This window comes from Pan troglodytes, chromosome 4, assembly GCF_028858775.2.
Source record: "Pan troglodytes isolate AG18354 chromosome 4, NHGRI_mPanTro3-v2.0_pri, whole genome shotgun sequence".
Classification (NCBI taxonomy): domain Eukaryota; kingdom Metazoa; phylum Chordata; class Mammalia; order Primates; family Hominidae; genus Pan; species Pan troglodytes.
In genome coordinates, this window is record NC_072402.2 from 148,707,602 (window position 1) to 148,733,891 (window position 26,290).

The 26,290-nt window shown below is 43.9% G+C and overlaps 1 long non-coding RNA gene across 1 annotated transcript; it reads left to right on the plus strand.

Moving 5' to 3' along the window:
• The first annotated feature begins 1,602 nt into the window (after positions 1-1,602).
• LOC134809988 (uncharacterized) lies at positions 1,603-18,207 on the plus strand. Its single transcript, XR_010157041.1, has 2 exons — positions 1,603-1,704; positions 17,274-18,207. It is a non-coding gene; the product is annotated as an uncharacterized LOC134809988 (long non-coding RNA).
• Positions 18,208-26,290: the final 8,083 nt, after the last annotated feature.

Sequence of the window (26,290 nt, forward strand, 5' to 3'; positions counted from 1 at the left end):
AAGATGTTAGCTATTTTATATTATTTAAGGATATAATTCCCATTCTAGTTATGAAGACAGACAAGGAAACAACTCTAATTAGGATTATATTAGAGAGAACTGTAGGGAGTCATGTGTATCATTCTGTTTCATTCTCACAACCATGTCAATCTTTCAGACTCAGGTGTGGGCCTGGAACCACTGCCCTGCATTGCCCCTCTACATCTATTCTATAATTGCTTGTTCAGAAGCAATACCATTGCTGATACCCCAAACTCTTTATCTTTATCTCATCTACTGATGAGACCCATTGCTTGGAGGGTAGTTACATGGAAAGCCATTCACAAAACACCTTATTAACTTTGTGGGTGAAAAAAAAGTGTATCTTCATTGTATTAAGCCACTGAGATTTAGGGATTGATTATTAATAGCAAATAGCAATCATTTTCTAGTAGAAAGAAATTGGTCCTGGAAGTGTCCTGCTAATGTAATAAAAACCTAAAATATGGCATAGGCCTAGTAGTTGAGCAGTGAGAAAACTGATGTCAGAAGTGGAAAGATGTTTATCTATGTTTTGTACTAGCCAAACATTTGGTTTGGGCCAGGCGTGGTGGCTCACACCTGTAATTTCAGCACTTTGGGAGGTCAAGGTAGGCAAATTGCTTGAGCCCAGGAGTTCAAGACCAGCCTAGACAATGTGATGAAACCCTGTCTCTATAAAAAATACAAAAATTAGCCAGATGTGGTCGTGTATACCTATAGTCCCAGTTACTCAAGAGCCTGAGGCAGGAGGATTTCTTGAGCCCAGGAGGTTGAGGCTACAGTGAGCTGTGATTTTGTCGCTGTACTCCAGCCTGGGTGACAGAGCAAGACCCTGTCTCAAACAAAACAAAACAAAACAAAACATTTGGTTTGATTGTCTCCTCTACACATGCTTACTTTGTTGACAGCTCCAGAAGATAATTAGAAAACAGAGTATTAGTAATATTTGCTGTTTTACTGGCTGTATTTGGAAGCTATTGTAAGAAAAAGATAAACTCAAGAGAAAATTAGTGGATTATAAGCAAAAATGAAAGAAAATAGAGTCCTGAAATTTGAGACCTCATGGAGTTTAAAAAATTTGATTTCTAGACTTCAAATGTTAGGAGAATAATTTAAATGGTTTTGAGTGTATCAAAGACCTAATAAACATTTGCTAGTGAAATAAAGTGACTCAGAAGAAAGATTATATTAAGAAACTGAAACCTTCTCGTTCAAGCTTGATAACCTTACAGTAGTCTGTTATTCACCTACCCTAGCTCCATGATGGAGAAGCTCAATTTTAGGCAGCTACAGCCAAAAAGACTGGGGCTCCCATACCCAACCTAGCTCCCACTTGTAGAGCAGAGGCTCTTGCCAACTAGTTGATGAATTGCTAGAGACTAGCAATAAAAGTGCCAGCATTCTAGTTGATGAAAATGTTGTGACCAGAGGCTTACATGAACCTAATCCTGTATTCCTCTTGGAGCAATTATTCAGTATTTACTAATACAGTGTTTGTGGTGGATTTATTTAACATAAGTACTGTGAATAATAAAATCAACTGTATATGAAATCTTGACTATCCATTTACATGTAGGAGAATCAACAAATGGTATTCTCCACAAATGGAATCAACCCCTAGAAGTTCCTGAGAAATCCCTGTTGAGTGGGAAAGGACCTAGAGCCAAGGAGACAAGGTTGGAGGTGACTGGTCTTCTTCCTTTGTTCTTCCACTGAAATTACTTGAGAAGCATCATGACACATCCTTATACACAGGGTATGGTGGAAAAATAATTGGCAGTCAAAAAGACTTAAGTGTATGAAGACTTAAGCATGATACATATGGAGAAGGTGATGGTGTAAAGAATGACAATGGCGTCTGAGTAACATTCTGAAGGAGGAGGGAAGTTCAAAAGGTGGGATGATGTGCCTGGATGAGACACATGAGGGAGAAAGATTTTCTACGGTGCTTCTGTTAGTTTAGCAGGTAGAATGCCCCTGTGAAGGGTACAGGAAGCATGTGGCAGAGTGGGTGCATAAGTCTGGGTTTAGGGAGACTTTAGAAACAATTTGAAACCCAGGGTCTTACCCTCTGTTCACCTCATAGAACAGTAAAATCCCTTGGATCAGGCAAACTCTGATGAAAAACCCAGACTGCCATCTCTCTCCCAGATGGCCAGTTTTCCTTCTGGTTCTGGCGAATGATGAAGCTGTCTTCAGGAAGGCAGAATTCTGCTGGGTGCTCTCCTCTTCTGAGGAGTTATACCACCACACAGCCTTTGCTCCCAGAAAGAGTCACCATCTTGTGTTCTAACATAGATCCCTTGTAAGCCCATACAAACCACTCCATCCATACTTAACTGCTTTCTCCACAAAGGCAACTGAGTCTAGGAGCCAATGGACTATCTCACTTTATTTTTTAAAATTTACCCAGGGCACTTTTTCATGTTCTTTCTTCTCCCTGGAACTTACTAGCATTATGGAACACAAGGATGTGTTTGTGGTCATCTTCTCTTTACAAGATAGGTCACATAGACCCATAAGTAGGCTGTGTATACTTTTCTTAAAAAGGAGGTGTCACTTACCTTGGGAATGCCAGCCAGCCATATATGAAATCCCAGACACAGGAGACCCCTAAGAAAAAGGCGAGGCTGTCTGTAACTGCCTTAGCAACTAAGCCACCAGTGGATTCAACTCTTAAAATTACAGCACCATGGAAACACAAAATCACAGAATTTTGGATTTGGGTAACACTAGAGAGCTCACATAATTAAATACCTTAATAGAAAATTCTCATTTACTAATTAGAAGTTTTTAACCATGTAGTGTAACCATGTATACACTATTCTCAAAGAGAATGGGAATATCTTCTTCAGTTACTTAATGAAAACATACAAGGAATCTGAAACCCTAACATACCAGAATCCATGGGACAAAAGGAAAATTATTTGATCATGGGATTCAGAAGCATTTACTGGATCAAGGTTTAGAGATGCTGAAAGTAGAGAATCAGTGTTAGGTTTTGGAGGGAAGGCAAGGGTTAAAGGAAGACAGAGAGAGAAACAGAGCGACTCAACAGCAAACACAGGTATATTGCAGACACCTGTGGAAGCGGGAGACCCGCTTAATGCCAAAACCCACCACCACTTACAAGCAGCAGTACTTACAGGTATGGCTGGGAGAAGTCTGGATAGTGTGGCTTGCTGCCCGGCAGGATATCAATAAGATGTACCCATGATAGGGTGGTTTGACCCTTTTTCTGGTGGGATGTCATCATGGTGTTCCTTGGGCCTTTGCCCAGTAAGATAGGATAGGGAGGTTTCTTTAGTTGGGCCTTTGCCTGGTAGGGTATAATAAGAATGTTTTTTTTATTGGGCCTTTGTCTTCCTTGTGGTCAGGTGGCCAGGTAGGATGTTTCTCATGGCCCAAACCCCCGTGGAATGTTTCACTTTGACCAAGGTCTGCAAAATAGCAGGGGACTTACAAAATGGTGCAGTTTGCACTAACACAAAGGTGAATGGCATGGGGAATGGTAGGTCAAGAAAGCTGCTTCCTTAATTTATCCCTTCTCTTGAAATGTCTTCATTATTAAGACTTTCATTTTAACTGCCTTTGGAGTTAAAATATAAAATATGAATTTTAACACAGAAGTGTGAATGCTGGTATTTTTTAAATCAAGTTCTTATAATCCCAGGCTAGTGACAGCTTGCCTGGGCAACTAAGTAACTTAAGTTCATAAGTAAACACTAACTCTGCTGAAACTAAATAACTCATTTTAGCTTCTGAACATTTTAAGCATTTCTCATTCTCGATAAGAAAGAGAAATGCTGAAGCAGAATTTATTTCATCTGCTTTAGATGAATTTAGGAATCCCTTGCAAGGCATAAAATTAATTTTGTGATCCTTTGAGTAATATGGATTTCTGAGGAAATTCTAGATTCAGAGAAGTGCTGGGCCAGATTTTGGTTAAGGCAATGACATGGAAAAATTTTTCAAAGAAGAGGTAAAAATATGTAGTGGAGTTTTTTTGTTTTTTTTTTTTTTTTCATAATCAGGAGTTTGAGAGGGTATAATGGAAGTTGTTAGGTTTTGACGGGAAGGCGAGGGTTAAAGAAAGACAGGGAGAGAGAGTTGGCAGCTCTACAGCAAACACAAGTTTTATGTCTAGCACAAGACCTGCGGAGGTTGGGGACCAGCTTAATGCCAGAGCCCACTGCCGCTTACAGGCTGGGGTACTTATAGGTGTGGGTGGGAGGGGTCTGGGCAGTATGGCTTGCTGCCTGGCAGGATGTTGATAAGATGTTCCCATGATGAGATGGTTTGGTCTTTGTCCTGGCAAAATGTGATAGTGATGTTCCTTGGGCTTTTTCCCAGCAGAATATGGTAAGAAATTCAGGTGGTTGAGCAAAATGTTTCTCATGGCCTGAACCCCCATGGAATGTTTCACTTTGACCAATGTCTGCGAAATGATGGGGGGCTTACAAAGTGGTACAGTTTGGATTAACATTCTTGCCTTCTACTTCAGTCTAAAAGGAAGAGGGGCATTGTTGATTATCTAGCTGCTTCCTGCTGAATAGGGGCACTGTAATCAGGGCTTGGGTTTTGAAGCAGTGGGTGTCCAACTTCAGAGTTGTTTTCCTGGAGATGTTGATACCAGACTTGGTGGAGAAAGATGGTATCAATGTGTTTCTGGGTGGCTGCCTAGACAAGGTAGTTCTGCCTTTGGGAGATAAAGGGGATATGAAGGTAAGTATACATGGGCCAATTGTGAGTATTAGGAGGAAGATTAGGGGCCCTAAGAAAGGGGTAACCGGATATCCCCGTGCCAAGTGTAGCTGAGATGCTTAGTCCTGCTAACAGGGGAATGAAGTGTATAGCCCACTTGGTGTGTGTGGAGGAGGAGGAAATAGGGATTACTAAAGAACCTGAATGGTTTGATTGTTAGGCAAAATGTTAATGTTTGGAGATTGAAACACCAGGGTACATGTTCCTGACCAACTTGCCAGTAGGCAAAGAAGAGAGTTTGTTCCACACAGAAAGAAAAGACTGGGGGTTGACAGGCAAAGTTGTAAGTGAAGGCAGTGAGCCATGAGAAGCGGGGGGTTAAATCCTGAACAAACTTTTGTCCCAACTTTTTTGTTTTTCCAGGTTGAATAACTGTTAACAAGGATAGTCCCTGTTAGGGCCTGATAGGGATATTGGTGATGAAGGCTGTCTGGTTTTAGACAGAGAGAGAGAAATGGGTTTTTGTTAACAGCCATTGCCGTCCTGACAGGGAAGAAGAATAAAGGTTGCAGTTGAGGGAATTGTCTGTGCATTTTTTTAGGGAGTTCCCTTAAGTTGGATGCATGGAGAACAGTGCTGGCAGAGAAGGGAGGGGTTGGGAAGGGATGTTTTATGGAATTCAGTTTGTAACATGTTTAGTTTACAGGCCATGAGACGAAGGAGGGTGCCAGCCCTGCGTGCGATGGTGCAGGTAGATTTGATGGATTGCAGGGAAAGGTGTTTAGCCAAGCAAGATTATAAACGGGTTTTGGGAAGGGACTGGTTGAGTAGGTGAGATGCAGGTTTACTTTGGATCAAGTTTCTGTGGTTAGGTTAACAGGAAGGGCTGTGAACTGCTGGATTTGTGTGGACAAATAAATTTAACAATTGGAAGAGGAGAGTGTGACTGATTTAAGAGGTAATGTGTGAGGTTGACAAAGGAAGCCCAACTGCCAGAGGTTATGGGATTTAGAGTATCCCACAGCAAAGACAAAAGGGGGAAAAGAAGATTTGAGTACGAGGGAAATTTTGGAAGGTGCCCTGCAGCCATAGCTCCTGGGTTAATGTGAGGAATTGGAGTGGACTATCCAGGGATGTGGGGAGGGAATATCAGGAAAGATCTGAAACAAGGTGTGAGATAACAGATTTGAACTTGGAGGCAGAGAGTGTAATGGACCAGGGCCTTCTGGACTGGCAACTTCTGGAATTCTTGTTAAGCATAGTGAGGTTGGTCCTATGAAGGAGGAAGAATATTTTGGGGGTGAGAAAACTTGTGGATGTAAGTCTGGTGCTGTTTTTAGTTTGGAATGGTGGATTTAGTGTGGAAAGGATGTTAGTTTTGTTGCCACAGGAGTAGTCAGGATTACCTGGTGAGGACCCGTCCACTTAGGTCGGAGAGGGGAGAAGGAATTGGTGATTTAGACCCAGTTCCCTGGTTGTAGGGGCAGGGAGGAGTGTTTGGAGGATGGACTTTTAGGCTGGGGCAAGTAAGCATTTGCATACCGTCTTATTAGATGTTGAGTGAGGTATAATGCCAGCCAAGTATCCTGTATCAAAGAGGTGGAGGGGCGGGCTGGGGGCAGATACAGGGAGATTTTGGAGGATAAAAGGGCATTGGTACATGAATTCAAATGGGCTTAGGCTGAGGGGCTTGTGAGCAATGGCTTGTAAATTCATGAGTGCCATTGGAAGAAGTGAAGTTCAGGCCATTTTAACCTCTAGGAAGTTTGGTTATTTGTTGTTTTAAAAAGGCATTGACCTATTTACTTTTATCTGAAGATTGGGGGCAGTAAGGAACATGAAAGGCCCATTTAATGTTTACAGCCTCCACCAACTGTTGGTTAACCTGTGAAACAAATGTTGGCCCACTGTCTAACTGGATGGAGGAGGGGAGTCCAAACCAGGGGATCATATGGGTGAGGAGAATAGAAGTGATGGTGTGTGCCTTTTCGGTGGTGGTAGGAAAATCTTTTATCCATCCAGAGAATGTATCTACAATTGTCAGAAGGTATCAGGCCCATTTTATGGGGACCATGAGGGTAAAGTTGATCTGCCCGCCCTGCCCTGGCAGGTGTCCTTGGGCCTGGTGTGTGGGGAAAGGAGGTGGTTTGATAGCTCCCTGAGAAGAATTTGTTTGAGTGCAAATGGAATATGCCTTAGTAATACCTATGAGATTGGCAGCCATGGTGGGAAAATATATATAAGCTTTTAAGAGCTAGAGTAGGGGGCAGTAACCGGCATGGAAATGGTTGTGCACATATGAAAGTACAGAAAGTTCCTGGGACTTGGGCAAGACAATTTTATTATTGGGGTAGAACCATCCTCCTCCCCAAACAGCACCAGGCCGTGTGAGGTTTGTTCCTCCTGGGTATATACAGGGTGTATGCTGGGAAAGATGGGCAATAATGATGAGGTTTTAAGGGCTGCCTGCTGGGCTGCTGAGTTTGCTGAGAAGTTTTCCTTGGTTATGGCACCTGTAGCCTTTTGATGTCCCTTACAACGGATAAAGGTGGCCTTTAGTGGTAGTTTAGCTGCCTCCAGCAGTTTGTGTATGAGTTTGCCATTTACTATGGGGGTTCCTTTTGTAGTCAGAAAACCCCTTTCCTGCCAGATTAAGGCATGAGAATGTAGGATGTGGTATGCATATTTGGAATCGGTGTAAATGTTAACCCTCTTGCCCTTTATTAGGGTGAAGGCCCTGCTTAAGACAACTAGCGCCACCTGTTGAGAGGTAGTATGGAGCGGGACAGTGCTGGATTCTAGGAGTTTATTTTCAGCAATGATGGCATAGCCAGCTGCTGGACATGGCTCCCTAAAAGAGCTAAAAAGATCTTCCATTAATGAATCATGTGGGTGTTCCCTGCAAAGGGGCTTTTGAAATGTGTTGGAAGGGGGAGAAGAGGGAGTTTAAGAGGTCCAGGCAGGAGTGAGAGAGCTTAGAGTCAGAGGTGTTTACAGGGAAGAGGGTGGCTAGGTTGAGAGCTTTACATTTCTAGAAGGTGATTAGAGGGTTACCTATGAATAAGGCATGTATCTATGAATAAGGCATCCTGTAAGCAGGATGGTGGGAGGGATAGAAGATATCAATGGCTCATGAGATCCTGTAGGTTATGGGAAGATGCAGTAGTAATGTGTTGGTAGAGAGTAAGTTTCTGTGCCTCTGAGGCCAGTAATGTGGCTGCACCCAAGATTTTTGGGCAGGATGGCCAGCCTTGGATGATAGTCCATTTGTTTTGAGAGGTATGCAATGGCTTGTGGGGCATTGCCATATGTTTGGCAGAGTAGTCCAAGAGCAAGGCCTTGGTCAGAATGTACACACAGTGAATGGGGCCAGCCCCTCCACATCTGTGGGTATTTCTCATCAGGCAGGACGAGAGACTGAGAAAAGAAATAAGACACAGAGACAAAATATAGAGAAAGAAAAGTGGGCCCAGGGGACTGGGGCTCAGCACACAGAGGACCTGCACCGGCCCAGTCTCTGAATTCCCTCAGTATTTATTAATTACTATTTTCACTATCTCAGCAAGAGGAATGCGGCAGGAGAACAAGGTGATAGTGGGGAGAAGGTCAGCAAGAAAACACGTGAGCAAAGGAATCTGTGTCGCAAATAAGTTCAAGGGAAGGTACTATGCCTGGATGTGCACGTAGGCCAGATTTATGCTTTTCTCCACCCAAACATCTCAGTGGAGTAAAGAGTAACAGCAGCATTGCTGCCAACATGTCTCGCCTCCCGCCACAGGGCAGCTTTTCTCCTATCTCAGAATTGAACAAATGTACAATCGGGATTTATACCAAGACATTCAGTTCCCAGGGGCAGGCAGGAGACAGTGGCCTTCCTCTATCTCAACTGCAAGAAGGCTTCCTCTTTTACTAATCCTCCTCAGCACAGACCCTTCACGGGTGTCAGCCTGGGGGGCGGTCAGGTCCTTCCCATCCCACGAGGCCATATCTCAGGATGTCTCAGTGGGGAGAAACCTTGAACAATACCTGGCTTTCCAGGGCAGAGGTCCCTGCGGCTTTCCGCAGTGCATTGTGCCCCTGGTTTATCAAGACTGGAGAATGGCGATGACTTTTACCAAGCAACCTGCCTGTAAACATTTTGTTAACAAGGCACATCTTGCACAGCCCTAGATCCCTTAAACCTTGATTCCATACAACACATGTTTTTGTGAGCTTAAGGTTGGGGCAAAGTTACAGATAAACAGCATTTCAGGGCAAAGCAATTGTTCAGGGTACAGGTCAAAATGGAGTTTCTTATGTCTTCCCTTTCTACACAGACACAGTAACAGTCTGATCTCTCTTTCTTTTCCCTACAATACAGAGTAGAAGGCTTGGTGGAGTTGGGCAGTCCCAGTACTGGGGCCATTAAAAAGGGCATTTTTCAGTTTTTTAAAGTGGGAGTTGATGGGGCAAGCTGGGTTGAGGGGTTTTAGGATGAGCCCATGTGAGGCCATATAGAACAGCTTGGCCAGCAAGCCAAAATTGAGAATCCACAGATGGAAGCATCCCATGCAGCCTGAGAAGGAGAGGAGGTTATTTTTCGTGTGGGGAAGAGGCATGTCCCAAATTAGCTCCTTTCATTGGGTTGGAATGGCCTGAGAATTAGGGGTTAGGACAAGCCCAAGGTAAGTGACCTGCATTTGGGCTAACCTGAGCCTTTGTGGGTAAGACCCTAAAATTTACTTGGTATGTCCCACCCCAAGATAGGGGTAGGGCACTGAGGGATAAACAGGAAAGAGTGGGTGAAGGGGGTGATGAATAGGTTGCATAATAGAGGACCAGTCTGTTTGTGCCTAGAGGGGATTCTATCGACTCCCACAATAGAGATAGAAGAACTGAGGAGGGGCTCAGAATATTCTGGTAAAATTGAATAACTAGCCTCATATTTAATGGGAAAGACATGGGCTTAGCAGAGACTGACAGCATTACTCTTGGTTCCAAGGTGGTGATGGTGGTGGGAGTGGTGGATTCTGGGCCCTATCAGTCTTCAGGTAGAGGTGGTGAAGTGGGATAAAGCGTTTTGCTGAGCACAGTCTGAGATGTGCTCCCTGTCCTCCAGGGTGAGGGAGGAAGAGAGGATGACGTAAGTGTCATGCCAGGTAATTTATAAGATTGAGTGACATACAGAAATTCCTTGTGGAAGGAGGTGGGATCCATGGAAAAGAAGCCAAGTCTTTTTTCAAGCTGGAAGAGGTCAGCTAGGGAGAAGGAAACATAAACTCAGATTATACCTTCGGCCCGCGTGACTTCCCGCAAGGGGAGGACTTTGGAAGGCCTTTGGGTGTATGCCTGGTTTTCAGAGGAAGGGGGTTAAGTGTGAGACTGGGTATGCGGTGGAGAAGAAAGGGGGAACAGAGGGCAACAATAAGGGAGTGAAGGAGCCGGAGCTGAAGGAGGAGGAGGGGATGGTGGTGGGAGAAGGACTGAAGGAGGGGTTTTGTTGTCCGGGTTGAAATTAGAGGAGGAAGGCTTGTCTGAAGGAAGGGGCATTTTTGGGTTTGGAGGTTCCAGATTAGACATCTGAGAGTGGTGTCTGGAGGAAGTTTTGAGGAGCCTTGCCCCATACTGGTGGCTGGAAGGGTGAGAAATATAGAGGAGGGGTGTGAGTACCCTGGAGGGGAGTAAGTACCATGATTCCTCTTGGGAGGAGGGACATAAGAAAGCCAGGGCATCCCTGCAGCTCTTCACAGTCCTCTGGAGATCAGAGTGACTGGAGTGGCGAGCATTCTGAGGGCGTCCCCTGAGAAGGCAGACCATGGTCACCTGGTGACCAGGGAGACCTCTCACCCAGCACTGGGATTTTCTGGTGAAGGAGCAGAAGCATGAGAGGAATCTGGAGAGGAGGTAAAGGGAGACTCACCCATTAATTGGAGACGGCGTTGGACGTGATGTTCTGCAACGGGGGTGATCCTTGCCGGAGCCGCCCAGAAAGGGGGAGAAAGAAAAAAGAGGCTAGAGAGTTTGATCAGGATCTAGAGGTCAGCCCAGGGCCAAAGGAGAGAGAATAAGAGAAAAAGGGCTGCAAACAGGGAGTCTACTCAGGATCTGGAAGCAGGCCTCAGTCTAATTTTTGCTGCTTGCTGCTTTCCAGGTTGCAAGAGAAGACTTACCCGTTTAGAACCCAATCTATGTCCTGGGTTTCTGCGCCAAAATGTAGTGGAGTTTTTTTCATAATCAGGAGTTTGAGAGGGTACAATGGAAGTTGTTAGGTTTTGAAGGGAAGGTGAGGGTTAAAGAAAGAGAGTTGGATGCTTTGCAGTAAATGCAGGTTTTATGTCTAGCCCAAGACCTGCGGAGGTGGGGGACCAGGTTAATGCCTGAACCCACTGCCACTTACAGGCTGGGGTACTTACAGGTATGGGAGGGAGGGGTCTGGGCAGTATGGCTTGCTGCCCAACAGGCTATTGATAAGATGTTCCCATGATGAGGTGACTTGGTCCTTGTTCCAGCAGAATGTGATAGGGATGTTCCTTGGACTTTTTCCCAGTGGAATGTGATCAGAAAGTCAGGTGGTCAGGCCGATGTTTCTCACACAGAGAACCACTTCCACAAGATTAATTTCCATACTCCTTCTACCACTTGTTTGAACCTTCAGCTTTATCCTATTAAATTCAAAACAATCTTTTAACTCTAGGCAACAATTTACATTTCCATGGCTTCTTATAACCTTTTAGTAAAACACACACACACAGACATTTTTCCGAACACACCTTGCATGTAAAAATATTTTTAGTAGTATCAATTACATGTTATAATGATGACTCTTAGCAATCTTACTTTTAATGTAAAAGCTGGTAAGTTATGTTAATTATGTACTAGGTGCTGATAAGGTCTTACTATTCCAGCATAGCTAGGGGTGTGGCCAACTCCACATGTCCCCAGGCCTTACCTAGCTGTAAAGCAGGCAAGTCAAACAATTTTCAAAAGCCAAAGAAGCAGTTTATGACCTTAAGGCACTTAGCAAACCTAATATTTGAACATAATTTAGATGACATGTTTGTATTTTGAAGACATTTGTGAAAACTTTACAGAGGAGATAAACAGTGACTTTCACGTCTCATTTAACCAGTTTGCACAGAGAGAAAGAGGTCAGAGTCTGACTGGTAGGAAATTCTTATCCTTTTGCCAGTAGGCCAGGTTTCTGGGTTTTCTCTCCCTGAGCAGCCCTAGTGACCCTGCTCAACTGTATGCAAACAAACACACTACCATGAATTAAGAACATTTACAAATAGTTTACAAATTTTGGAGAAATTAGGCAGAGAGAGAAATATGACTTAAATTCTGTTTACAAAAGTATACTCAACATACTTAAAATATCAATAAGCCTAAACTCCAAAAAGTTAGTTTAAGGTTAAAAAGCTGATGTGTTCCATTAATTCCTGTGGGTCTGACAAAGGTAGCCTAGGAATTCCAGATAAATGGAACAAATGATGACTTGCTAGAAATGCACAGGAAACAAAATAACTATCCACAAAACCAAATAAAAGCCTTCTAGAAGCAAAAACAAATAAACAGGAAAGCAACCCTAATTTTTTCTTACTCAATTTACCCTGGAGGCTAAAGTGTTGCCCAGGGCCCCAAAAGAGCCACATAATAAATATTTTATTCCTGATACACAATTCAATATCCTTAAGTTCACCAATATCATCATACATCCTGTGCAATCAAGAAGTTCACTTCAGGCCCATGACCAATAAGCACTCCAGTGCCAGCACTATCCATGCAAAACAGTAAACATAGTGTGAAGCACTGCAAGCATATCTGGGAAATTTGGCTCCACACTAAATCCAGCTTCAAGCTTAACTATATAAAAAAAAGAATTGCCAAACTGCCAATGCATTTCTTTACAATACTTATTATTTTACTTTAATCAAGACTAAGAGCTTTAACTACGAAAATGTTAACTAGCCCAATGTCTCCAATTCTTTATCATGTTTTAAAGAATATTTTATTATCTAAACTTTTTCCACATCCTTCTCCCCTAATCACTGGTTCTTTACTACATTGTTTCACAAATAATTTTTTCAAATGTGTAATTTGAACTAACTTTTAGATAACTTCTTAATTAGACAAAATTATTCTTTTTCTCAGTAATAACACAACCTTTTTGGCACATTTTGTATACAGAACTCTGTGTTAACTAGAAGTATTATCCTTAGTAACCTAAAATTTTAGTGAAACCCTAAAAAGAAATCCTGAACTATCAGATATGGGCATTTATAGATAAGAACAATTCCACAATTTTTAGAAACATATTTCCCCATATCACAACCCTTCCTTAATTGGAAATGACCCAAATATTCAATGAGCATCAAAATTAATTTTAAGCTTTTAATTTACACAAAAAGTTTACCTAAAACATTTATCCCATTTACTGTACTCAATTCTTTCATTTTTAACAGTTTATCTAGATTACTTCTGTAAACTGAGATATTAGACACTATCACTTAAAGTTAGTTATTTCCTTGCTAACCATGTTTCTAATAGCCAGTGAATATCAAGTGCTCACCTAAACCTGAGAGTCTCAGAATTAAATACATAAGTATTTTGCCAATAACTCAGAAGACGTAGCTAACATTAAATTGCTCTTATTTGTCAAAAAAAAAGGCACACAAACCGAGATCATTTTGTTTTGGCTGGGTTTGTAGTTTTATAACCTTCTATGCCAAACATTGACATCTCAAAATATTTAGCAAACACAAACATAAAATCCAGACAAAATGTATGCTGACAATTCTGAAGGCATTTCTATTTTTATTCTACCAATAATTTTAAAGCCAGCTTGTTTAGTAAAGTTATACTTAAGTCACTTTAACTTAAAAATCGCTTAGGCTTATTAATTTATGAGCGCTCTTATAAGCCAATTTGGCAAACATAACATATAAGTGTACAATACAAATAAACACATCTAGACATGTATACACACACACAAATGAAGATCTAATAGCTTGAAACCCTAGCCATGAGATAGCAACACAAGCTTACCGGTTTTACTTTGTTTGCCCCAGTAGGTAATGCAATGAAGGCTGTGAACCAAAATTTTGGGTAAAGCAATTTCCATGGCAGTTTGATTTTTTTTGTTTCTTTTTCTTTTTTTTTTTTTTTCTTTGAGATGGAGTCTTGCTCTGTAGCCCAGGCTAGAGTGCAGTGGTGCAATCTCGGCTCACTGAAACCTCTGCTTCCCAGGTCCTGGTTCAAGCAATTCTCCTGCCTCAGCCTCCTAAGTAGCTGGGATTACAGGCACGTGCCACCATGTCCAGCTAATTTTTGTATTTTTAGTAGAGATGGGGTTTCACCTTGTTGGCCTTGTTCATGTCTTGAACTCCTGACCTCGTGATCTGCCCGCCTCGGCCTCCCAAAGTGCAGGGATTACAGGCGTGAGCCACTGTGCCCAGATGGCAGTTTGATTTTTTTTGTTTTTGTTTTTGAGACAGAGTCTCAGTCTGTTGTCCAGGCTGGAGTGCAGTGGCGTGATCTCAGCTTCCACTGCAGTCTCCGCCTCCCGGGTTTAAGCGATTCTCCTGACTCAGCCTCCTGAGTAGCTGGGACTATAGGCACGCACCACCACGCCTGGCTAATTTTTTGTATTTTTAGTAGAGATGGGGTTTAGTAGAGATGGGGTTTCACCACTTTGGCCAGGATGGTCTTGATTTCCTGACCTAGTGATCCACCTGCCTGAGCCTCCCAAAGTGCTGGGATTATAGGCATGAGCCACTGCGCCTGGCCCTAGCAGTTTGATTTTTAAAGGTGAAACCTCCCCAGACTCCAAAGAACACTAAGACCAAACAGTACCAAAGGAGAACATCACTCTTTCACCAGGCCCTCTGCTTAGAATAGCAGCACCAAAGCCTGGATATATGCAATGGCAATGCCATCCCAGTTTTCCATTCAACAGTAAACTACACATTCCAAACAATATTGGGGCCAAATAGCATTGCAACTGCGAGATAAAATTCTAAGGAGAGTTTAATACTAGACCTCAGAACCTCTGCCAAGGGCATCCTCTTTGGAGAGGTTGAGGTCCGGAGGATTCCCCTCTGGGGCTTCCCCTAGTGGGGTCCAATCTTAAGAGTGTCAGACGTCTCTGACCTTAGCTGGGCACCAGTCCTGCTTGCATGTTTCCCCTCTAAAGGGAATGGCCTACTATGAGCTTTCATTTTGTCCCTGGATGAAGGCCTTGACTTTTAGCATCCTTATAATTTGATAAGGCCACACTTTCCCATGTTTCCCATTCCATGAACTTAATAACTGGAGGCTGGATGTGTTTCTTTTGCTCTTAGCCAGTTGAGTAGGGAAACGGAAGAATTACGCATAAGAAAAGGTTTAAGTTGCCTGAAACAGGCGAGTTTGCTCTGAGCTGTGCCACACATAGGGATCAGGGACCACACTCAGAATAGATTTAAAAAAGAGTCCTTCTCCCTTCTGGGCAGGGCAATTATCCCCATTCACTCCATGGTCTTCAGGCAATATTGGGGATTGACTCCAGCCAATTTCCCTCAATTTCCAAGGAGCTACTAGGAAACAGCTGCTAAAAGCCTAATAAAGAAGAAAAGGAAAAAAAAAAAAAAGAAAAAGACCCAGGTCCCTTAGGCAAACCAGGTGGTGGCGGTTAGGCTTCTTCACATGAAAACCCCTTAGTATTCACCAGCCACGGCCAGAAACCCGCAGTTACCTCCATGTTTACACGCTGCTCACCAAGGGTCCCGAGTTGGAAAGGAAAAGAGAGAGAGAGATTTCCCTGTATGTAAAAGGAGAAAGGAGAAAAATAAATCCCAAACTTTGGGCTTACCTTCTCCTGGCTGGCTCACCAAAATATGTTACCAGTGGAGGGTGTCCAGGTGCTTGGCATTTTGAACAAAGAATTGGACAAATGCACAAACAAAGCAAGGAAAGAATGAAGTAACAAAAGCAGAGATTTATTGAGTACACTCCACAGTGGGAGCAGGCCCAAGCAGCCGCTCAAGGGCCGGGATACAGGATCTTCTTGGGTCCAAATGCCCGCTGGAGGTTTCCCATTGGCCACTTGGTGTTCACGCCATGTAAATAAAGTGGTGGGCCCCCAATCAGTCTGATTGTTTGCAGACGGAAACCAATCAGAGGCTGAAGTGAAGTTACAAAGTTACACTCTTAGGCGAACGCCTGGTTGCCAAAAACAACCAATCAGAGGTATTTTCTTTTTCTTTTTTTTTCTTTTTGAGACGGAGTCTTTCTCTGTCACCCAGGCTGGCATGCAGTGGCCCGATCTCAGCTCACTGCAAGCTCCACCTCCTGGGTTCACGCCATTCTCCTGCCTCAGCCTCCCGAGTAGCTGGGACTACAGGTGCCCGCCACCACGCCCGGCTATTTTTTTGTATTTTTAGTAGAGACAGGGTTTCACCATGTTGGCCAGGATGGTCTCGATCTCTTGACCTCGTGATCCATCCGCCTCAGCCTCCCAAAGTGCTGGGATTACAGGCGTGAGCCACTGCGCCTGGCCCAGAGGTACTTTCAATTAACCATCTGCCATGCAGAAAAGGTGGGAGTTTGCAAAGGGAGTAGCCTCTGGTCCTTTTGTTACTTAGGCATGGAAAGTTAGGGTTTTCCTTTCAATTTAGTTCTACGAAGTCAGCGTGAAATGGCCTTAGGTTTCCTATTCTCCTGCCTCACTGGTATCCAAGGGACTCTGCCATTAGGTTAGCTGTGGAGGGATGGAGAGAGAGCTGAGGCCTCAAATGCCTGTATTCCTTCCTTCCAGATTTACGTGTAAGACCAGATAATCTTCCAGACCAAACAGTATCTATTGATGAGTATTAGGCTCGAATGAGAAGGAGAGAGAAGTGGAGCACTGGATTGAAGAGAAAGCAAAAAACCTTCCTAGATCAACAAGGAAATAGCCTCTTCTAGAATCCAGATAGGGCCCTGGACTCCTGTGGGATAATGTAGTGGGTGAAAAAATTGGTATTGAAGTCCTTGGATATGGGGATGCACTTGGAAGTCTTGGGAACAAGGAAGAGAGACATCGTGTGGTGGTGATTTTTAGATCCAACACCCAGGGGCTTGGGTGCCTTTGGGGGGATTAGTAGAAGACATTGACACATTGAGGGAGGTTCAGGATAACTGTCTGAAAATGAGAGATTTTTATTGCTTATACTGATGTCCCAATAGGGTCTGTATGTGGTTCAAATAGGTAGAAAAGAATGAAGTCCAAGCCTGAAGATAACAATATCAGTCAGAATTTTAGGATTGTGAATACCTGTCCACAGAAATAGCTGGGCCCTGAGCCTCTGCTGATGATGTAGGAATGGAGGCAGTTAATAAGCTTTAAAGTCATAGGGTCTCAGGGCTAGGGTATGGTGAGGACACTTTGCCACCCCTAAGGTTCAAAGCCTCTTGGACTGGAGGGGGTTGTTAACAGATATTCTAGGCAGAAAAGCTGTGTCAGGTTGTGGTGTATGAAGAGGGAGAATTTGACACCAAATGGTCAGCTGGCCATCTGCTCACCTGTTCCCCTGTGCTCCCTACTCCCACAGGGTCTGCTTACAGAACAAGGCACAGCAAGGAGGCAAGACACAAGCAAGAAATGTGCTTGATGTTACCCACTGCAGTCCTTCTTCCACTCTGGAGGATTCTGAAGACTCAGAAGAGGGACAGGCAATGGATTCAGTCTAAACCCCAGGACCAGGACACTGCCTCAGCTTCGAAGCCTGGATGCAATGCTCCAGGGTATAACCACTGCCCAGAAGCACAGCTAGTACAAGCTGCAGCCTCAATCCAGGCAAGGAGCCAACTCCAACAGGTCAGGCTCCAAGGGATGAAGACTGAAAACATGAATGTGTTGTGCCACTAACTCTAGCATTTGCTTTTCCTTGTGTTTTTGCATGCATTGTAGACCTTGGCATCAGCATTTGGCTAGCTTTAAGACAGAAACTGAGAAGCCTTTTGTGTTTTATGTGTCAACTTGACTGGGTCACAGCATGCCCAAATATTTGGTTAAACACGATTTCTAGGTGCATCTGTGAGGATTTTCTGGATGAGACTAATATTTAAATTTGAATCAGTGGACTAAGTAAGGCAGACTGCCCTCCCCAGTGTGGGTGGCCCTCATCCTTCCCTCTGCCTGACACTCTTCTAGCTGGAACATTTGTCTTCTCCTACCCTCGGACTCAGACTATGACTGGAATTGATGTCATTGACTCTCCTAGTTCTTCAGACTCAGATTGCTCTCCCGGGACTTCTCAGCTTCCAAATCACATGAACCAATTCATTATAGGAATTTTTTTTATATATCCTATTAATTCTGTTTCTCTGGAGAACCCTGATTAATACAGATTTATTTTCCTACACTCCAATAACTCTCCACTACTCCCTCCCTTAACCCCTGGTAACTATCCTACTTTCTGTCTCTATAAATTTGACTATTCTCAGTACCTCATATAAGAGGAATCATGCAGTATTTGTCCTTTTGTGACTGGCTTATTTCATTAGCATAATGTTTTCAAGGTTTATTCATGTTGTAGCATGTATCCAAATTTAATTCCTTTTTGAGGCTGAATGATACTCCATTGTATGTATATACCGTATTTTGTTCATTCATCCATTATTGATAAACATGTTGTTCCCACATCTTGGCTATTAGGAATAATGTTGCTGTGAACATGGGTGTACAAATATCTGAGTCCTTGCTTTTTTTTTTTTTTTGGGGGGACACAGAGTCTCTCTGTTGCCCAGACTGGAGTAAAGTGGTGTGATTCTCGGCTCACGGCAACCTCTGCCTCCTGGGTTCAAGTGATTCTCGTGCCTCAGCCTCCCCAGTAGCTGGGATTACAGGCGTGTGCCACCATGCCTGGCGAATTTTTTGTATTTTTAATAGAGATGGGATTCGTCATGTTGCCCAGGCTGGTCTCAAACTCCTGAGCTCAGGCAATTTGCCCACCTCGGCCTCCTAAGGTGCTAGGATTACAGGCGTGAGCCACCATGCCTGGATCATTGCTTTTCATTATTTTGGGTATATACCTAGAAGTGGGAATGCAGGATCATATGGTCACTCTGATTTTTTGAGGAACCATCATACTGTTCTCCACAGTGTCTGATGACCTACAGTTTTGAGCTTAGCCTTTCTAAAACAGCAGGAAAAAAAATGAAAACAACTAGAAGTGGAAGTAATTTGTCCTTCATTAAGCCAGATATACACATCCTGATTCAAGCTTGAAAACAATATCACCTCTTTCGCTGATATGTAAGTACCTTTTTATAATTTAAATTTTAAGTTATGATTAATTAGAAACTTAAAATGTATAGTCTTTATATGCACTGGATGTCCACAAAGTGACCCTTGGTTGCTAAATCTTTGAGAAAGGCTGAGTAGACACTGAACGAATGTATATCCAACTTAACTGTCAACTCCTCCAAGAACATTCCTTACCCCCTGACCCAAGACATGCTTTCTATGAGCTCCAACAGTGCCCCTAGTCTTCAACAGCTACCACATCTGTGCTCGTCACACTCTTGTCCTTCTCCTAGTCTCAACTGTGAGCCATGGATGGCAGAGGCCGGTTTTTACCCTTCAGGTCTGCAGTTAGGCCTGTGATGGTTCTAGGGTTTTGTCTAGGCTGCGAGTCTGATTGGGGCTAGGACAAAGGGTCAAATTCAGGACGAAAATCAGCCTGGCCAAGAGCAGTGGATACATAGCCCTCATCATCCCACTTCTCAAATGCTCCTAGAACTCCAGCCCGGGATCCTTTATTCTCTTTATACTCCACCTTCTCCCCATACAAGACCCTCTGCAGAGAGCAGGCACAAGGAGCAGATAGATGATGGTCGATGCTGCCTGTCAATTCAGATGGGCCTGGCATAACGGTTAACTAATGGGTTTCTTGTTTGATTGATAGGTTCTCTCAAAACTAAAGGAGTTAAATTTCTTTAATAGCAATACATGCTCATTGTTAAAAACTCAGATCAACTGAATTTCCCTTGAACACTATTAACATTTAGTGTATTATCCTTTCACATTTGTATAGATATTTAGAAAAATGGAGTGTAGTATATACGTTTATATATTTTTACTTAGCAGTACGTCATAGACATCTATTTCATTATATTCAAATGACTCAATAATATTCCCCTGTGTAGCTGTACCATAATCTAGCCAAACTCCTATGTGGGGGCCTGGTTTGTATCTGATTTTTCAGTAATATAAACAATGCTGAGATAAACCTCTGGCTATCAGCTAGATTATTTCTATTGACTGATTTTAATACATGATTGGAATTTTAACCACAAGGGGGAAGCAGGCAACCATGGGAAGACAGGCTAAGATTTAGGATAAAGAAAAAGAGGCTGGGTGCAGTGGCTCACGCCTGTAATCCCAGCGCTTTGGGAGGGTGAGGCAGGAGGACAGCTCAAGCCTAGGAGTTTGAGGTTACACAAAGCTATAATCACACCACTGCACTCCAGCCTGGGTGACAGAGCAAAACCCTCTCTCTCAAAAAAACAAAAAAAAACTGATTTAGAAAGTTATCTCACATACATAAGCTTACCCCAACCTTGTGAGCAGGTAGTAGCATTAGTATTAGCCCCATTTTTTGGAGGCAAAGCTGATGATTTCATTATCAGGCGCTCTTCTCTTCACAGTATTTCCAAATAAATTGACAGCAGTACAACATTCTGCCTACATTCAGTTCAAGTCCAGGTGCTGTGCTGGGGACACTATGAGGCATGCAGAAATAAAGAAGACAATCCCTGCCCCTCAGGGGGTCATTATCAGGTGTGAGGACAGACACACCTAAATAACCAAGTGCATCAGGTGTGAGGACAGACACACCTAAATAACCAAGTGCCCACTGTAACAGACAGGAGAGCCCAGGAAGGTAGGAAATTCACTTCGATAGTGAGGCTGGGCACAGTTTTATGGAAGGGGTATGCTGACAATAAGAGGTAAGGTGCATTTAGCCTTTACTCTGTGCATGGCACTGTGCTAAGTGCTTTACCTGCATAATCTCATTAAAACTTCCCCACAGGCCAGGCACCGTGGTTTATGCCTGTAATCCCAGCACTTTGGGAGGCCAAAACAAGAGGATTGCTTAAGCCCAGGAGTTTGCAACCAGCCTGGGCAACATAGCAGGGCCCTGTCTCTTAAAAACAAACAAACCAACAAACAAACCAACAAACAAATCCCCATAGACCTGGAAGGTATCTTACCCTTTTTTACAGAGAAGAAAACTGATGGTCAGAGAGGTTAAGAAACCAGCTACTGTGGCACAACACTGGAACACACGTCCTTAATGTGAATTCAGGAGGCCCTACAAGCGTTGGTAGACTTTCAACAGGCAGGGCTAGGAGAGAGACTTCTAAGAGAGGAAACACAGAAACGAAGCCTTAGAGGCAAGAAATACAGGCACATCTGGGAATGGCAAGGGGATCAGCGTGCCTGGGGTGTGAAAAAGGAGGAATCTGAAGAGATCAAAACTAGAGAAAGAAAACTGAGTCAGAGTGGTGAAGACTGTGAGTAGCAAGCCAAGGAGAGCCCGCTGTATTTTGTATTCAGGTGAAACCAACTGAAGATAATGACATCATGTGTGCTTTATGAGGATTAATTTGGTGCATTGCATAAGAGAACAAGGAGACTAGTTAGGGGCTTGTTAAAATAGTCCTGGCCAAAGATAACTAGCGAAGGAATGAGAACCAGAAGACATTACAGAGATAAAATCCACAAGATCTTATTAGATGCTGGGGAAAGAGAGGAAAGAATTGTGATTAAGATTTTCATGTTTGGGCAACCAGGGGAATGTGAGTGTGTACACCAGGAGAGGGGCTGGACAGAAGGGAGAGGCGAGTTCACTTTTCTTTTATGAGCTGGAGGGACCACAGGGACCTTTGAGTGGAGATGTTTAGAGGAGAGTTAGAAACAGGAAGCTGGTGATTTAGACACAGTACCTGAGAATCAGAAGAAACCCAGGGCCGGGTGTGGTGTCTCACGCCTGTAATCCTAGCACTTTGGGAGGCCAAGATGGGAGGGCTGCTTGAGGCCAGGAGTTCAAGACCAGCCTGGTCAACATAGTAAGACCCTCTCTATATAGAATAAAATAAAATTTAAAAAAAGAAGAAGGCTGGGTGCAGTGGCTCACACCTGTAATCCCAGCACTTTAGGAGGCCGAGGCGGTGGATCACCTGAGGTCAGGAGTTCAAGACCAGCCTGATCAACGTGGTGAAACCCCGTCTCTACTAAAAATACAAAAATTAGCTGGGTGTAGTGGCAGGTGTCTGTAATCCCACCTACTCAGGAGGCTGAGGCAGGAGAATCACTTGAACCCAGGAGACAGTGAGCCAAGATTGCGCCATTGCATTCCAACCTGGGTGACAGAACGAGACTCTGTCTCAAAAAAATAAAAAATAAATAAAAAGAAGAAGAAATGACCAAGGGAGCTGGCCAGGGAAAAACCTACACTTAAGATTCAGCAAGGCATGTTAGACCCTGCAATTCCACAGCCAGGTTTCTATCCCAGAGAAACAAAATCACACGTGCACAGGAGAGCACATGAAAGTTCACAGCAGCATTGTCTGTCTTGGTGAAAGCCTGGGTCAGGGAGGAGCAGGCAAATAAACCATTAAACATCCACATTGTGCAATAGTTACCAATTAAGTAGATCAAAGGTATTGACATGGACAGATCTTCAGAACATACAGTGGATGAGAAAAACAACATGTAGTGCAATAATAATGTATAAAACATTACTTATGAAAAAAGAAGAAAAGCCAAACAATCCTGTCACATATATATTTTAAATGATGTATGTGTAGGCATAGAGAAAATTCTGGAAAGCTAAATCCATGCTAATTGTGATAAAGGGGAGGAGTTGGGACAAACATGAAGAGCAGAAGGGGTTAAATGGGGTTTTAGCATAGTTGTCAGGTTTTATAAGAAAAATGTAATCATCTGTTACTTATGTGAATAAAAATTCTCAAACTATTTTTAAAAAGAAAGATTCAATGGGAAGAGGAAGCAATGGAATAGACAGGAATATATTCCTAGACTCTAGGTAGGACACTGTTACTGGGAACACTGGGAGAAGTTTCTGGAATGCAAGGTGGAAAAAGGATCCACTGCACTCAGCAACGCTGCAGAGACAGCAGCCAGCAGGATGAGTCCTGTGAGCTCAGCTGGTTGTCAACACCTTTCACTTACAGCCACTAGCTCCTGTGTCCTTGAAAAGTCGCCATGTCCCACCACTGCCCTTGAATGAGATGGAGATTTTCTGTTCTTTTTTGAGTTGTAAACATCCAAAAGCATTTCGTCAATTTCTTGTATTTAGACATTCCCTTCCTTTCCCAGAAATTCCACAGTGATATTCTCAGTGTTCTCTTTCCAGTCCTTCAAGCTGTGTATGAAATCTACTTCTTCCCAGTCCAGCTCCAGCAAATACCTGCCTCCTCTCTTGTTCTCCATTCAAAAAACTTCCAATTTGAGGTCATTTTTAAGAGCATTACTGTGGTGGTGGCGGTGGTGGAGTTTATAGAATTTCTCATGGGACCCACAGCATGGATGTGGCTAACACTGACTGAGCACACAAAGGTGCAGGCACTGTGCTAACTTCATAGGAAGTATCTCGGTTAATCCTTTCAGCAACCCCAGTAGGTCAGTACTATTATAACCTCCAAGGTCTTTCTTTCACAGCTGGGACTTAGTGTGGCTGAGCGACCTAAGGAGGTAAGTGGCAGTAAGCTTATGGTGGGTGACTCTGTGTTTGTCTCACTATGTGAGTTTGTCCTAAGTGATCAATAGGGGTGGGGACTGGACTAGAAACAAGGTCTCAGGTATGCAGGGGTGTTCAGTTTACCAAATGCCTTTATGACCATTAATTCATCTGATGTCACCACAGTGCTTTAATGACATGGGTCATTAGGGAAAATAATGAGATGAGTCAAGCTTTGTAATTCCCTTAAAGTGGTCAAGTCTGGGTTAAGGGCTTTTAGGGCACATTAACTCACTATGTGGTCTTGAGCAACTCTGCAAGGGGTGGGAGCAGAGGGGGCCCCCTTTGGCCCAGCTCTCTACAAATCATCGAGTTCCTAGCAGCCACTCCTCCTGGTCTGCAAATTCTTGGCGAGGCACCCTCCTGCTCTCCAAACCCACCCATTCCAGGCGATCCCTTAAGTGGCAGAGGAGCCAGGTTCCTGGGGTTAATAAGCAGGCTGTTTATAGCCAGCAGCAGTCACGGGACAGCCAGCTGGAAGGTCATGCCCCTTCTGAATGTTGAGGTTTCTCATAAACATTTCCCCAGTGAGCCTTCTGGGAGATGAGGATGACTCGGGCCCATTGCCCTTGCTGGGGCAGAGCACCAAGGCCCCATACTCACTTTCTTCTCCTTTCTCCCGAATCTGGCTCTCTTCCTCTTTCCTCCTTCCTCTCCTACTCTGCTGTCATTCCTTCCCTTTCTTCAGTGGAAAGAGGACACGTTTCACAGTAGACACACAGGATAACTCAACCTTCTGAGCCTCAGTTTCCTCCTGCGTAAATGGGGTAATAATGGGACCTTCATCTCAGGATGTAAGGGAAAGTGCTTAGCACTGTGTTAGGCACGCACAGTGGACATTTAAAACATATTGGTCATCTCTTTCCCCCTCCACCCTATCCTTTTGCCCTAATCCTGGCCACTACCCTGTTTTCTTTCTATTTTCCTGCTCCAGCCCTGCTCCCATTTCCACCCTGGGCACTTCCACCCCACTGACTGTGCTGCTGCTGCCTGGGAGGGTAGATGAAGAAGCCAGGCTTCATTCAGAGGAGGGCTGACCACCGCGGGGCGCGCCTGGCCTTGGCACTTCCCCACAAGACCGCACCCTAGGCCTCTCTGCTTTTAGTAAATAGCCCATGGGAACTGGGGGTGGAGGGAGGATGTAGAATGGGAGGGGCCAAGACATTTTAACCTTTGGCTTCTATTTGCCCTTAATCTGGCTCTTCCAGTGGCTTAATGATCAGAGATCATTGTGTAAATTGCTGTGTGACTTTGGGTAAGTCCCCTTCACTCTCTGAGCTTCAGTGAAGTGTGGGAAGGAAGTGAAGAGCAGAAATTGGGTAGAAGTGCAGGTCCTGGAACCAGACCATCTCCACCACTTGCTAGCTTGGATTACATAACTCCTCTGTGCCTCAGTTTCCTCAACTATAAAATGCAATTTATAGTATACCTAATTTATAAAAGCACTTTTATAAATAGTATACCTAATTTATAAAAGCACTTTTAAAAGTGCTTAGAATAGCGCCTAGCCCATAGTTGGTACTAAATTAATCTCAGCTATTATATGCAAATGGAGAGGTAGAACAGGGGTATGTGTGCATGAGAGGAGAGCTGGACCTTCTCTGAGGGTATTCTAAAGTCCTGAAAACCCACATTCCTCCTTTTTGGATAAGAAGAGGACAGAACCTTGAACACAAAGTACTTCTCCCAAGGAGACCATAGGAAACTTGTCAAAGACTTTCAAAGCCAGATGGACCCCTTAGAGGTCATCTGGTCCAACTTGTCATGCTACAGTAAGAACAGGGTGGACCAGAGAGATTCGGACTTATCTGGGACCATAGAGCTTTTGACGAGTTATAGAATTGCAGGTGGTGCATTGCAGGGAAGGGAGGCACTTTAAGAGGACAGTGGGATGGGCTGCCAGAGGGCTGGTGGGATGCTAGAGGTCAGATTCCCAGGCTCCATGACCTCCAGGATTCTTAGTTCAGGCACTTACCCCATAACTAAAGCACTGATGTCACCACCGGCATCTTTAATAATTATAACCATGTAATGAGGAGGGACTATATCCCAAGCACTGCACCAGGCGCTTTCACATGCATTACTTACTCCATACAAAATCCCCTTGACAAATGAGGAAACACGCCTTGCCCAAGCTGCAACAATTACAAAGGGGCAGAGCTGGGCTTTGAATCCCGGTCTCTCTGGTGCCAAAACCAGGGTTCTCATGCAACACTCTTTTCATGTTTCCCAGAGCCTAGTTTGAGGCTTGAGGCCTCAATAAATAAGGATCTTGTATTTGTCTCACTGGGCTGGCCAAGCAGATCTTGTATTTGTCTGACTGGGCTGGCCAAGCGATAACACTAATGAATCAGCCTGGGTCCCAGTCACCTTTCCAGCCCTTTCCACCCTGACCCACAAGCCATGATGAGAGACCAGACCCTGTGTAGGAAATCTTTCTTCCAGGGGCCCTGCCTCTGTGTTATCTGTCTCCACTGTCAATGGGAGAAGCAGTGGCTGCTTTCGGAACAGGCAGGGGAGGAGGGCTTAGAGCCTGGAGTGACGCTTCTGGCTGCTGAGCCTGACCTCCCCAGACTTTAGCCAGGGCCCTGACTTGAATGGGAGGAGCATGAACAAACAGAAAGTGGTAGGAGAAGCAAGAAACCAGGTAAGGTGAAAAAAACTTTTCCCCTCCAAAAATACGAAGTTTATAGTTGATGTGCATTTGTCAACTTAATATAGTGTAAGAAGCATAAGGTTTAATACGGTCTTCCTCACCATGACGGCAGGAAGCACATCTGTTGTATTCACTACCACAT